This window comes from Corapipo altera, unplaced genomic scaffold (assembly GCF_003945725.1).
Source record: "Corapipo altera isolate COAL_440 unplaced genomic scaffold, ASM394572v1 1, whole genome shotgun sequence".
NCBI lineage: Eukaryota > Metazoa > Chordata > Aves > Passeriformes > Pipridae > Corapipo > Corapipo altera.
Window position 1 is genome coordinate 6,828,956 of NW_020884873.1, and position 13,225 is coordinate 6,842,180.

Genomic DNA, 13,225 nt, shown 5'->3' on the forward strand with positions numbered 1-13,225 from the left:
GCTTGGAAAGCTCTGTGGACAGGAGAGGGATTCCTAGGGAGAAATGCTATCTATGTCTGTGCAAAGCCAGTTGTGGGCAATTCCATCCTGTCTTGCTTTTGGTGACATGCCAAGACCATTCTGTGAAATGGTCTTTTGATTTTTTTTCTCCTGTTTTGGTGGTGGTGGTTGTTGTTGTTGTTTTACAGGCAGTAGAATCGTTTCCTGCCCAGCCTGGGTTACAGCCAGGATGGGGAGCTCTATCCCTCTAGCTGGCTGGGATGGCTGCTCTGGACTGGAGGCGTGCTCTCACTGAATCATTATTTGCCAGTGGCCACTAAACTTTTCCAAAACATGCTTTATCGAGTGTGCAGCTTTTGTTGTACCATGGTATAGATAGTGGTCTCTGGAGAAAGATGAGAGATTACAGGCCATCTGGTGCCTTTCTCGACCTCGTATTTTCAACAGGAGATGAAATAAGCTTCTTTTTCTCATGAAGGAATAAACCCACCCCCAATCATAAAAGCAACCTGTCGCTTTCCCATATCCTGGAGGAGGGCCACTGCCACGTTGTGCAACATAAACTTGCCTCCCCATGCACTAGCTTTGAGGGGAGGATGACCTGAGAACTGTAGCCCGGTTTTTCTTGACCAGGCTCTCCAGAAGCAGAGGTGCTGCAAGCAGCACACAAGGGGGCCCAGGAGCTGCTGAAGACATATCCCACCAGTGGCAAGGTACAGCAGTATAAATCAGTAACCCTGGGTTAGCCTCTGGGTTAGCTGGGATGGCGGGAGGCAGTCTGACAGTGGGAACTGGCCTGATGCTGAGGCTTAATCTCATAACTTTGGGGAAAACATACCTTGGCAGTGTTAGTTTTCTGTGCTATGCTTTTGAATGAGGTATGAATAGCCGAGACAGGCTAGGTGAGCATAGCTCCACTTGCACTGGTGTGATGTATATACCAGCCATGTATCAGGGTGGAATTCTCTCTCCCATGCCCCATGCAATCCTATCCCATGTGTGTTTGTCTCTCATCACCAGCATTGGGCTCTCCCACTCCAAAAGGCTTTTGCAAGGCTCAGCTTTACACCTTGTTTACACCTTACCTCAAGCATAAGCTGCCAGCCAAGTAAGACAGAAGACCAGGATCAGCTTCCAGTCATCCTGACCTGTAAACCTCCTTGTCCAGGGGCCCAAGTGTGGGAGTGTGTGTCTCCACATGGGTGAGCAGTGTGGTCAGACACAGTTAGTTTTTTCAGAGCCTGTGGGCAGAGGATATATGAATACTTTCAGAACATATTGATTTTACAGCAATAAGTTGGGAAAATACTCGGAATTAATTTTCTTTTTTTTTTTTTTGTTGCTGTTGTTGGGGGGTTTTTGTTTGTTTTTGTTTGTTTGTTTTGTTTTTTGTGGGGTTTTTTGTTTGTTTGTTTGTTTTTATGAGTTACCTGCCACAGCTCACAGTTAAAAGATCCAGCTTTTGGAAGTAACTACGGTGGTAGTGGATCAAGGGTTGGACTTGATGATCTTGGAGGTCCCTTCCAACCCAGCTGATTCTATGATTCTATTCTATGATTCTACGATTTGGTGCCTTAATATTTTACATTATTTTCAGTAAGACACCCGGCTCAGGCTCTTTTGCAGTTCAAGACATGGGGTGGCATTTCCCTTGCTTTTGGGGATTGTTGAGCTCAGTCCTACTTTCTTGCTTTCCTTGTCTCCAAGCAGTTGGAGCTGGGCAGCTGGGAGTAGGGCAGGAGGATGCTGACCTGCATCACTACTTCTGAGGGGTCTCTCCAAGCATTTGCAATGGCCTATGGTCAGGTGAGGCAGCAGCAAAACCTTTGCTGTTTGGTCTTTGTGCACCCGTGAGGTTTCAGGTGAAGAAGGAAAAGGCAAAAGGGACTGGTCCCTTTTGGAAAGTTATAGATACTGACCTGAGATGTTCCAGATCTCCACATGGGTGTGTGTCTGTGTGTGTGTTATGGCATCTGGGGGAATTATGCTTTGGTAGGTTTTGTCTTAATTACATCACTTCTGTGATGTTGTGACAGAGGCTGGTGAGTAAATGTGTGGCTGCTGGTGTTTTGAGTTTGTGAGCTTCTGGACTTCAACTGTAAGCGGAGGTAACTTGTAATCTTGGTAAAACTTTCCAAAACTTCTTCCCTCTCTGGAAGGAAGGGAAGGGTGTTTTACTGTGGGCAGAACTGTGAGCAGCACCTTCTGGCTGTTCTGTCTGAAGTCCCTCAGGCAAGCTGACGTAAGACACATCGAACAATGGCAAAGCAATTTCCCACTGTCCGATCCTATCGATAGGAGCAATTTCCCTGGAGGGGGTGAAACTCAATTGCTGCAAACAAGGGCTAGTTCTGCTTGTGTGAATCACATGGGTGAGCAGCAGCATGGCTCCAGGCTGGAGGCATTTTCCCTCTCAGTGCAAGCAGCGTTGCTTCCTATGTGGTGATAAATGAGGTTGCACCTCTGTGGCACTTCACAGAGAAGCCAGGCCTTTGCTCTTCCTTCTGCTTTGGTCCCAAGGCCCATGTACTTATCATGATGGAGCACCTGTGGTGGGCAGCGGTTATGCTGCCTCTGTTGGTAATGTGCCCTGGTTTGCATCTCATATCCAAATCTGTCCTATTTTTCCTCCACATCTATCACTTTTTTTCCCCCACTCCTGTGTTTTTGAGGTCAAACGCAGCTGTGCAATAAGGCTTCTCCCTGTAGGAAAGCATTGCCATACAATTGTACTGGGAAGTGGCATAAGCTGCATCAGTATAACTGTACTTATGCTGATTTAAAGTGTCTACCTCAGAGCTTTTATATCAGCATAAGCCTCTTAATAAAGAGGGAAAAAAAATCATGTGAGCTACACCAATGATGTAACTAGACCTAAGGGCACATTGACTTTAAAGTTAGGTTGGTTTAACAGAGTATGTGATTTCAGTTAAATCTTCCAGAGTATGTGAGGATGCTTCTATTTATGTTCCATTCACACGAATTTTAATTTATATTAATTCCATCAGGATCAAGTTTGAGCTAAGTTGAACACCATGTTACTTTTCACACTGGTTTTGATGGATTAGAAGCAATAGAGCTAAATCTTCCCAGTCCCTTGTGACAGCAGTTTCACTGACAGAAAGATGATCAGGTTTTTTAGCTACATTTATCAAAACACTCTGCAGATACAGGCCCACTTTCATCAACGTGACTATGTCCACTTATTACCCAAATGGTCTTTAAACTGGAATAATGGTTTCAAAGTGGGCTGCTCTGGTTTAATTTAGCCTAATTTGTTTTGATTTAGATGGGCAACACCAGTTAGTTATGGGTAGGCAAGACCTAAGGGAACACCCTGCAGTGGGTAGGTACTGCTGTTACACAAGTCCTACCAGAAGTCCTTTTCCCTGCAGAAATCCCATGACTGGGGTCCCTAATGTCACTCGCTTCTGATTCCCAGGGCCTTGTGCTCCTTGTCAGTGTGCTGGGCAGGAGGTGCATATCACAGGGATACTGGACACCCAGTTCCACTCAGATACTCCTGTGGCAGGGAAGACAGCTGGAAAGATGAGGGCAAGAGGAGGCTCTGCCACACTTAGAATCTGCTCCCAAATCCCACCATGGACACCAGTGGTACATGGCCTCTGGGGCCACCTGGGAACCCCAGTGTCCCTGTGCCACCTAGACCCCAGGCATTCTTGCACTCTGGGTTCTCTGGCCTTTGGAGCACCTCTGGAGAAAGCTGGAAGCCCACAGGAAGGTGCCTTATTCTCACCAGTGCTTCGAGACCAACCAGCAATCAGCTCGAGAGCTCTCTGGCAGCTGCCAGGAGGTGGGCGCTGGTAATTAAACCTCACGCCTTGGAAGGGCAGCTCAGGTCTGGTTTGCCCGGCAGGAAACTGAGTCTGTGTCACGGTGAGATGCTGTAGGTGTCAGCCCCATCAGAGGACAGGCTGGGCTACCCACGGGTGTGGGCCGTCCTCAAGCACCACCTCCAGCTGTGCTGCAGCTGAGGAAGCAGACGTGAGGGTGCAGAGGGCTCGGCTTTCACCGTGCTTCAGTAGTTGACAGAAGTCCCAGACGTGCTACGCCATGTGTAGCAGTGTGTTTCTCTTCTCTCAGAAATTTCCACGTGTACAGCCCTACTTATTTCAATCAAATGGAAAAAATAGTCATACAGCTAGTAGAATTCTAGCCACATGAACTGGAGATACAGGCCCTTAATTGAAAGAAAGAGTAGGGAAAATGCTATTATGACCCCTTTGAATGCATGGATTTTATTTTAGTGGCCTTTTTTTTCTCTTCTACCTAATATCCCCTCTTCTCCCAGGACTTGTCAGATTGATCTTCTTCATTTTGTGCTGGGGAACCCTTGGTCCTTCAGGTCTTGCTTGCTGACTGAAAGGTCAGTGCTGATAAATATTTAGCAGACAAAGTTTTTCTCCCAGGTGTTTCTCAGCCACATGAGTTAAGGTGAGGTGCACAGGACAAACAACGGAAAAACCACTGAGCTTAACAGAACTTGGCTGTTTCACCATTGACGAAGTCTTACTGCCGGTATATCCAGTGACATTATCTCACTAGTTCTCCCTGTCTCCAGAGTATTCCAGGGGAAAAAGATGAATAGGTGAGCCCTGAACAGAAGTGCTCCAACCCAATCTATTTTTCTTTTGCAGGTCACTTTTAATCTCCTCAAGGGGTGGTAATTCCTTTTCTTTTCTTGTATTTATTTTCAGCTTTGTTCTTGCCATATTTCTTTTACATTTTTTATTCCTTCACCGTGTTCTGTTTTGTTTGTGCTGCTGGCAGCAGGAGTGATTTAAAAATGCCCAGTCTTTGAAATAAGTCATCTCCAGATGAAATTGCTCCCAAGGGCTCCTAGCAGCTGCAGGGGCAAGCAGCATAAATGTAGATTTAATACCAGTGGCTGAAGGTAATTGTAAATAAAAGTACTATCTGTGAAAAGTATTGGACAAGTTTCCAGGGAAAGGATATTTCATAGAAGCTGTGACCCCCAGCAACGTGGCTGGCAGCCTGTGGAGGGCTATAAACACATGGGGCAAGACCTTTTCCTATGCCATAGGACTGGCTCATCCCAACTTGACTGGGAGTGATTACACAGGGTGGCCAAGATCAGGAGAAGCTGAATTTCTTTCCTGGGAAGAAGAGGCCAGTGAGGCTGGCATGTGATTGTGTTACTGGGTATCAATAGTGCAGCCACTGGTGGCAAAGCAACCCTAGATCCCACCAGAGAAGTCTTCAACAGGTCCCCTGTGTTGGGAGTCATGTGGAGCACCTGTGGGTGGAATTTGGCAGGATTGAGCACAAGGAATTGTCCTGCTTTTCCTACCCTGATCTTACATATTTTCCCTGTCTATTCCCTACTGACCACCACTGAGGGAGGATGGGTTTGGTGGCAGGAGTCAGACCAGACCTGAGCTTTGAGCTGGCTCAGGGAGGAAGGAGGCTGGCCAGCTTGGCCCCCACTGCAGGTTGGTGGGATTGCTGAGGTTGCAGAGGAGAAGACCATGCCTTAAACTGGGCTCAAAAAAGCAGAGGAGAAGATCAGGCCTTGGGCTGGGCTCGAAAAAGCAATGCCTGGGAGCCCTGATGTGCTGACCGTCTTTGCTTCCCTTTGGAGGTGGTGGACTTAGTGGCTTAGTCAGAGCCAGGCAGCCTTGTATCTCATAACAGCCCTTTTGAATGAGTGCAGCCCTATTCCTCTTTGAAAATTATCCTCAAGTGATTATACTGCTGCTTATTTTACAATGATTGTGTTAATGATTTTTGCAAATGAATTTTAAACCAAGAGATGTCTAGCCTGATTATTTGGCTGCTTTCACCGCTGTCATCGTGTCCAATAGCTGTTATTCAGAAAACACTCTTTGTACTTATGTTTACTCACACAGATTATGTGGTGGGGTTGGGCTCTTTTGCTGGATACTTCCCAAGCAACCAAAAGCTTTGGAGGTGGCAGCCCAAACGATTCAAATGCAAATACTGAAGCCAGTGAGTATTTTTCTGATTACCTGCCAAGATCCCATTTTCTGAGAACACACTGGTGAATCAAAATTTAGTTTCGTGAATGTTTATGGACAACAACCAAGAGAGCAGCTCCAAATCCCATCTTTTCAAACAAATTCTGCTTCTCTTCTAAGGCATGTTCTGAAATCCATTTGGGCTCACCAGTCCATGTCTAGTTCTTGCCAAGTATGAAATATCCATAGAGTCTCTTCTTTTCTTGGTCACACTTCCTTTTCTTCTGGAAAAGAAGGTGATGCTCAGACTGATGCTGAGAGACATTCTTGCTCTCCAGTGCCTTTGATACTCACTGCCTGCTTCTGCCTCTAACTCGCACAACAAATGCGATACAGAAAACACTCATTGCTTTTAAATTCAGTTGTTATTCCTTCAGTGGAAATGGCTACTTTCTGGCCTTTTTTCTCCCCAGAGCAGAAGTGCATGAGGTGGGGTGATGGTTTGCTGTGCTTCCAGTAAAGCATGTGCTTCCTATGGTAACTGGTGTTTCCAGTTGACCCACTGCAATTCTCAGGTGTTCCTCAGCGTGGACTGTGTGGAGGACTGTGAAGAACACATATAACAGACTGATTCCCTCAGGCCTGAGATCTGCACCTACCCTGCAAGCAAACTGCTGCTGTCTCTCTCTGTCTTTTTATTTTAGGAGGTGTCACATCAGCAACCGGGCTTGAGGGGAGATTGAAGACCAAGAGGGAACAGTGATGGATGGGCTAATGCCAGGCTCAGAAAAGTGTGAGTTACAATATCTTGGTACCTGAAGTTTCATTAATTGTGACAAAAGGAGGCCAGGGTCTTTGCTTCTGGCTCCTCACTGAAACTACCTGCAGGTACCAGCTCTAATTTGGTTGGTTTGGGCAAAGGAAATCTAATTGGTAACATGGCATTACACTAAAAAAGCCCTTTCCTGGCTTGGGCCCCGTGGCAACTGCAAAGAAAGCTGGGCAGACAAGAGGGAGCTGAGCCTCCTACATGGTCCAGCACATCCAGGGCTGTGCCTGCACACTTCCCATGGGACAAGGGAGGCATACCTCTGCCAGTTCTACTTTCACCAAGAGTTGTGATTCAGACAAACACAGAATGGTTTGGATTGAAAGGGACCTTAGTTTTAACACCTAGTTCCAACCCCTCTGCTACAGAAAAAGCTCTCCAGGCTTGGGGCTTGATCTTGCTCCTGCAGGATTCATCTGGCAGCAATTCCAGCAGTGCTCCATGGCACAACAGGCAGTAATGATTTCCCTGTTCTGCCCTACATGCTCCCTGTCCATGCAGGTCTGGCCGGTGCAGGCTGTGCTCATTTGCAGAGATACAGAATGAGGTTTCCAGGGAGCAAGGTCAGCACAACATTTTCACTGGCTGGTTTTTTATCCCAGACAAGAGTCTAAAGGAAAGATTTCTGAGACAGATGTGGTTTACTTCTCTTTTGATTTTACTGCTGATAAATAAGAGGTTCATAAGCTCACAGAATGATGTGAGGGACACAGGCTCCCTGAAAAAGGAGAGGGATCAGGGTGTTCTGTAAGACCCACTCTCAGAGGGAATACCACTCACTGCATTTGCTTCAGCTCAGAGAGGATTCCTGTTTGTCAAGATGCCTCCAGACTGTGTACAATCCTCCCACTCAGCTCTCAACCCACCCCCCGCTCCCTTGGGTTTACCCAGTAAAAACAGTTTCCTTTCTCCATTTTCCCTCTCTCCAGGCTTGCCAACCTTCCTGGCACCACTGTCTTTCTCCTTTAATGGCCAAAATAACCTGGTGGGAGTCTTACTGCCTCATCTATGTTCCTCCAGGGACCACTTAGCCTGAAATGTGTTCCTTAAACATAACCCATTGACAAGATATTAGCATAGATGTAGATGGGACCATGAGCAGCAACCTCAACAAAGCTGTAAGGCAGCATGTTTTCCCTCCCATCCGTATGAGTTAAGGGCTTTGGCAGATGAACTCTGCTAGGTTTAGCTGTGGTGGGTTATGGTGTGATTGCCTGCTCTAAGGGGACAGGGGGGACCTTTAAAGAACGTGAGTTTTGATAACAAGGAATAAAAAGTGGGGTATTGGCACAGTACCCTCAACCCACCTGAGCACCCAGGGAGCTGGTGCAATGTCACGAGTGGGGTGAAACAAGCCCTTGTACATGTGTGGGGGGGTACAGGAGGAATCCAGGTCACCATGTTGTCTCTGCAGAACTGAAAGCCGCTAAATGTACTTGTCCTTAATTTAAGTGTCCCTAGCTCTGCTTTCACACAAAGACAGGAGCTGGTGCAGTGCAAAGATGTTTTCACCAACAATCTCTGGGGAGAATTGTACTTTGATTCACCTGGGCTCCTTCCCCTGCCCCTCTGTCGATGCTGCCCCTAATGAGACAGAGCTGGCAGCTCCCATGTGTTGCTTTTGAGAGCAACTTCTCTGTACTCCCAGTGGATACACATTGTCTTGAGCCCCAGAAAGAAAAAGGAAAGGGAAACAGAGGTCCCACACAACCCCTTTTAGAGACAATGACAGGATTTACACATGAAGCAACTGGTCATTCACATGTGGCTCCTTTCCTTGGCTGATGGATGGTACCTGACACTTCAAATGAGAAGTATCCCTCTTCCTGTGGCTGCCCCCTCCACCCCAGAAGCCTGACCCACAGCCAGTAATGCACCTGACCGGTGACACCACAGTGTCCTTTGTGGCTATACCTCCTAAACCCTGCCTGCCCTGTTCCCCCTTCCCAGGGCTGCACTGTTGCAAGCCTGGCCCTGTGCAAGGGCTGTGTCAGACAGGGCTGTGTGAAAGCAGGAGAAGCTCATGGGCAGAGAGACCCAGCCTTCCTTCCTCTGCATCCTCAGCGTGGATGCAGCCAGCCCTACTTGCAGAGAATGGTGGAGACACTGTCCAAACACAAACATAGAGGGCAAGAGGTGTGCACAGCAACTGCAGCACGGCCTCTTATGTACTGCTGCAGCCATCCTTGCGGGACCTGCTGCAGCAACATGGGTGCAACCAACTCCTTGTAACCCACTCACCTGCTGACTCCCCCTTTCTTTGGCTCCAAGCCCTTTGTCCTTCTGCCCTCCCTCCTGCCCATGCCCTTGGAGCCTGTGTGATTTTCCAGTGGCTGTGGGTCCCCTGCCCCCACACCCGAGACATGCAGGGTGTTGATTTGACTGGACGTGAGCTCAAAGCTCATTAAGGGCTCGTCGATATGGGCACTGAGGAGCTGTGTGGGGTGAGGCAGAGGAGAAGGGCCCTGCGGCAGGAGGGGCTCATAGCTCTGCTCTGCTTGTGGGAGCAGGTCAGTGTGTGCATCCCTGGGCTGGTGTCTCCGTGAGCAGCTCCACGCACCCCAAGGACCCACCACTGGCTGGCACCGTGAGGACACTGGGACATCACTGGGACAGCAGTGTCTGGTCTGGAGGTATGAGCACTGGGGTCATGGAAGGGAACGTTTCAGCAGTGGTGGGGATGCCCACATGAGCATCCCTGGGAAAGAGCTGCTACAGGTGCTGAGCTCTCTTTCATCCACACTGACTTGGATAGGGCTGAGGGGTGCAGCACCCTGAGGACAAGGCAGGATGCAGGATGGCTTCTGCCTCCCAAAAGGTGCTGGAAAGGTGAGCAAATGGGAGCAGATCTGCCTGCCTGGCGCTCAGCTGGGGCAGTGTGAGGTGGGCATGGTGCCCAAAGCAGGAGCAGGTGTTGTCTATGGTTTACCCACAGCTGCACCAACTGTTATGCCTAAATTTCTTCTGTCAGTTGCCATTGCCATTGCAATGTCCCCTTGGTCAAGAAAGACAGCAGTTGCTGGGAAGGCAGCATTTTTCCCATCTGTCACTACCATGCAGAGCTAACTGGATTCCCCTTGGTGTTAACAGGCAGGTGCAGGAACCAACTTCCAAAACCTCCTCACTATGAGCAAAATCTTGGTCTGGGGAGGCTGTTTCTGCTGCAGTGGAGAAATGGGGTAGGAGCCATCAATCCCCACATGCTGCAGTGGGGGTGGCTGGGGAGGACCTGCAGGTGCTGCTCCTTTCCCTGCTGGGTGAGCAGCCCCCTGCTTCCATTTGGGGAGCTGGTGCTACCAGGCAGAGTGAGGGGAAAGGTGACAGTCCCAAAATATCACCCAAAAATGGTACTGGGGGCTTCTTAAATTACCTGTGGGCTGGGGAGAGATGTAGTGAGCACAAATGATGGCTCCGTAAAGATGCTGTATCAGGACTTATGTGAAAACCCAGTTTCCCTGGGGAGGGTCTCCAGTGGGTAGGACTCAGGGGATGGGTTAGGCGATATGCACACAACGGGCATGGGTTCAGCTGCCCCTCCCCTGGGGCTGGAACAGCCCTTCCCATCCTAATGCACTGCAGCCCCAAGGATCAACTCGAAACACAGTATTTCAGGCTCTGGGCACCCCTTTGCAGAGGCCCTGCAAGCTCTGGTGGTCTGTGGCAGTGGAGTTCAGCTTCCCTGCCTGTACAGCTGCTGAGATGTTTCTGGGGACTGTGTTTGTGCCTTTCCTTACTATCTGTCTCCAAGAGACTGTGACCCCGAAGGAGGTGACTCACTCCCTCCACGAAGGCCTCCCCATCTCACCTCTGTCTTCTGGTCAAACTCGTCCACACATCTCCTCTCTCCCCTCCTACCGTCTCCCTGCTCCCCATCTCCTGTGAGTGCTTCTTGGAGCTGCAGCATGGATATCAAAGGCTCCTCAGTTTGCTGGTGACCTTGCTGTGTTTCTGCCAGTATCTGGTGGAGACCTCAAGCACATTTAATTTCAGTTCTTCTCCCTGCATGAGAAGCTCTGCAACAGTTTGGGATTTTGTTGAGAGAACGAAAGTCAGGCTGAAGACCTGCAGCTGGAAATGTGTTTTCTTCTGAAGAAGCTTAATGGACACAAGAAACAAGCAACTAATATCCTTATACTGGGGTGGACGTCTCCACAACACTGGGTCCTGTTTGCTGGGGATAGAGCAAGTGAGTGCCGTGCCTGCCTCCGTGGAGACGCTCGTGAAGTAAAGGCTATCCCTGACCCAGGAGGGTCAGGATCTGCAGCCTGGTACACACACTGGATGTGTGAGATCTGGCTCTAGTCTCCTGCCAAGGCAACAGGAACAACAGCCTTTCCTTGATCTGCCTTATCTCCTGATATCCTGATTCCTGAGGGAAGAGCTGCTCCTTCTGCACTGCTGTATCAAGCTTAGCACAAGAAGTAGGGTGAGGAGAAGATCTGAATGTTTAAGTAGTACAGACAATAATGCCCAGCTAGTTGCAGGTTGATCCTAGACAGCAGGGGATGGTGCTCTTACTGGGTAATGAGCACATTTTCTGGGCTATTTTGAGGAAAACCTCAGCCAAGGGGCTGGAGGCTAGCAATGCTGTTGCATGGTTCCTGCAGAGGCAGCTGGCTCTGCTGTTCTCTATTTTCCACCCCAAAAAAGCACACGAACAAAGGGAGCCTTGCAGCAGCCTCAGGACTCTGGAGCACAATTATCTCTCCGGTTTCATGGAGAAGGAGAACAAACAATTTGGCATCTGAAAGTGGACACAGATTTTCTCTTTGGCTTGGCTATGCTGCAGCAGGAAAACAATGTTATGCTCTGCGTGCTGAAGCTGTAGCCTTTCTCAGAGCTGAATTACATGTGCCAGAGTGGTGATAGGCACTTTCACAGGTGCCATGTTCTGAACGAGGTGCTCAGTAGCTGCTGTGACCTTGGTCACAGTGAAGTTCATCACATTCCATTGCAAGACTAATATTATTCAATTTGCTCTGCTCAATGACTTCATAAAAAAAAAAAAATCACCTGAAAAAAAATCCCAAAGCATACCAAGCCAAATACAGCAAATAAGCACTGACATTACTTGCAGCGTCTCTGGAGGTACATCAAATCCAGCTCTATGTGTAAGAAGTTATAATTTCTTCACTCTCACATATTGCATAGCCGTGCCTTTTGCACAGTACTCGTGAGTCCTGGCAAGACAGAGAAGTTTACCTCTGTGAAGACCATGGTCTCACTGAGAATGTTGCTGCAGATCAGGATTTGTGCTAAAATCTTAGCTCAGAGACACAGCTTTGGTAAGGTAGTGGTCAGTGTGAGCAGTAACTCAGACTGCATCAGCTGAGCTGTGGCAGTGCAGCCTCTCTGGGGGAAAGGGAGAAGAGGCCAGCAGGGATGCCTGCCCACATCATGGTGGCAGTGCCTGTACAACATGCTGGGCTGTCATGAAAGGGCACAGGAGGTACAAGGCAAGTTAGAAATCTGAAATTGCCCTCTCTGTGTTCATTTCTAGGTATTTCTGTCCCAGTGATGTTCTCACTGAAGGCACTGGGAAGGTTTTTTCCATTAGCCTCCCTGGAGTGGTGTTGTGCCTTTGCAAGGAACAAAGCAGGTAGAGGAGGCCAATGAATGTTATTCTGGTGCTGTGTGTACAGAAAAAAGCAGAGAAATAAGTGCAAAACAGCAGCTTCTGTCTTAGAAGAGAAATAGTGAGTTGGGTTTTTTTTTGCTCAGCAGAACTAATGATACCTGATTTTCTCTTCATAATGTCCTTTTATACCTCCACCTCTGATGACAGTTCCCTTATGGCACTGTTTGCTGCCTTTCTAGTCCCCCACTCTACCCCATCCTCAGATCTTCTGCCTGTCTCCTGTGTTTCCAGGCTGCCCTCCTAGGAGCTGCCTCCCTCCTCCCTGGCTCTGTGCACACTGCCTGGCTCCTGCCTGATGCATAGCAGGGCACTCTGGGGATCTTCCCACTGCCCTTCCTCTGAAGGAGCACTAACCTGAGGCTCTTCTCTCTCTCCATTCCCTACTTCTCGAGGAACTTGATATCTTTGATGGCTGTTCTTCTTTTTTGAGCATGGGTGAAACTCACCAGTGAACTCAAAAAGTAACTGGGAACAGAGAGATGGGTCTTTGTAGAAGAAAGCTGGGCTAAAAATGTCCGTGTTGCTTCAGGCAGGGCAAAAGAACAACATAGCAAAGCTGTATAAACTACCAACATCATGAAACTGGCATCCCAGCGTGACAGCTTGCACTACATAAGAAAAGGAAAACACTTTTAAATTTAATCAGCACATTTAAAATGAGCAGAAATAGGCCTTTAATCTTTTTAATGTGGTACTTTTGCTGAGGAGGATGGAGACAGGGATGCCTTTAAGCCACTTGTCTGTCTCTCCCAATCTGGAAGCCTGCAGTCTGCTCCGAGACTGCCATGAAGGGAGCAG

The 13,225-nt window shown here is 48.5% G+C and overlaps 1 protein-coding gene across 1 annotated transcript in view; it reads left to right on the top strand.

Moving 5' to 3' along the window:
- The first annotated feature begins 5,833 nt into the window (after positions 1–5,833).
- LOC113954930 (sodium- and chloride-dependent GABA transporter 1-like) overlaps positions 5,834–13,225 on the top strand; it is a 37,321-nt gene continuing 29,929 nt past the window's right edge. The window contains exon 1 of the mRNA XM_027659884.1: positions 5,834–6,753. The gene's annotated coding sequence lies outside the window, so the exon portion shown is untranslated. The remainder of the gene's footprint in view (positions 6,754–13,225) is intronic.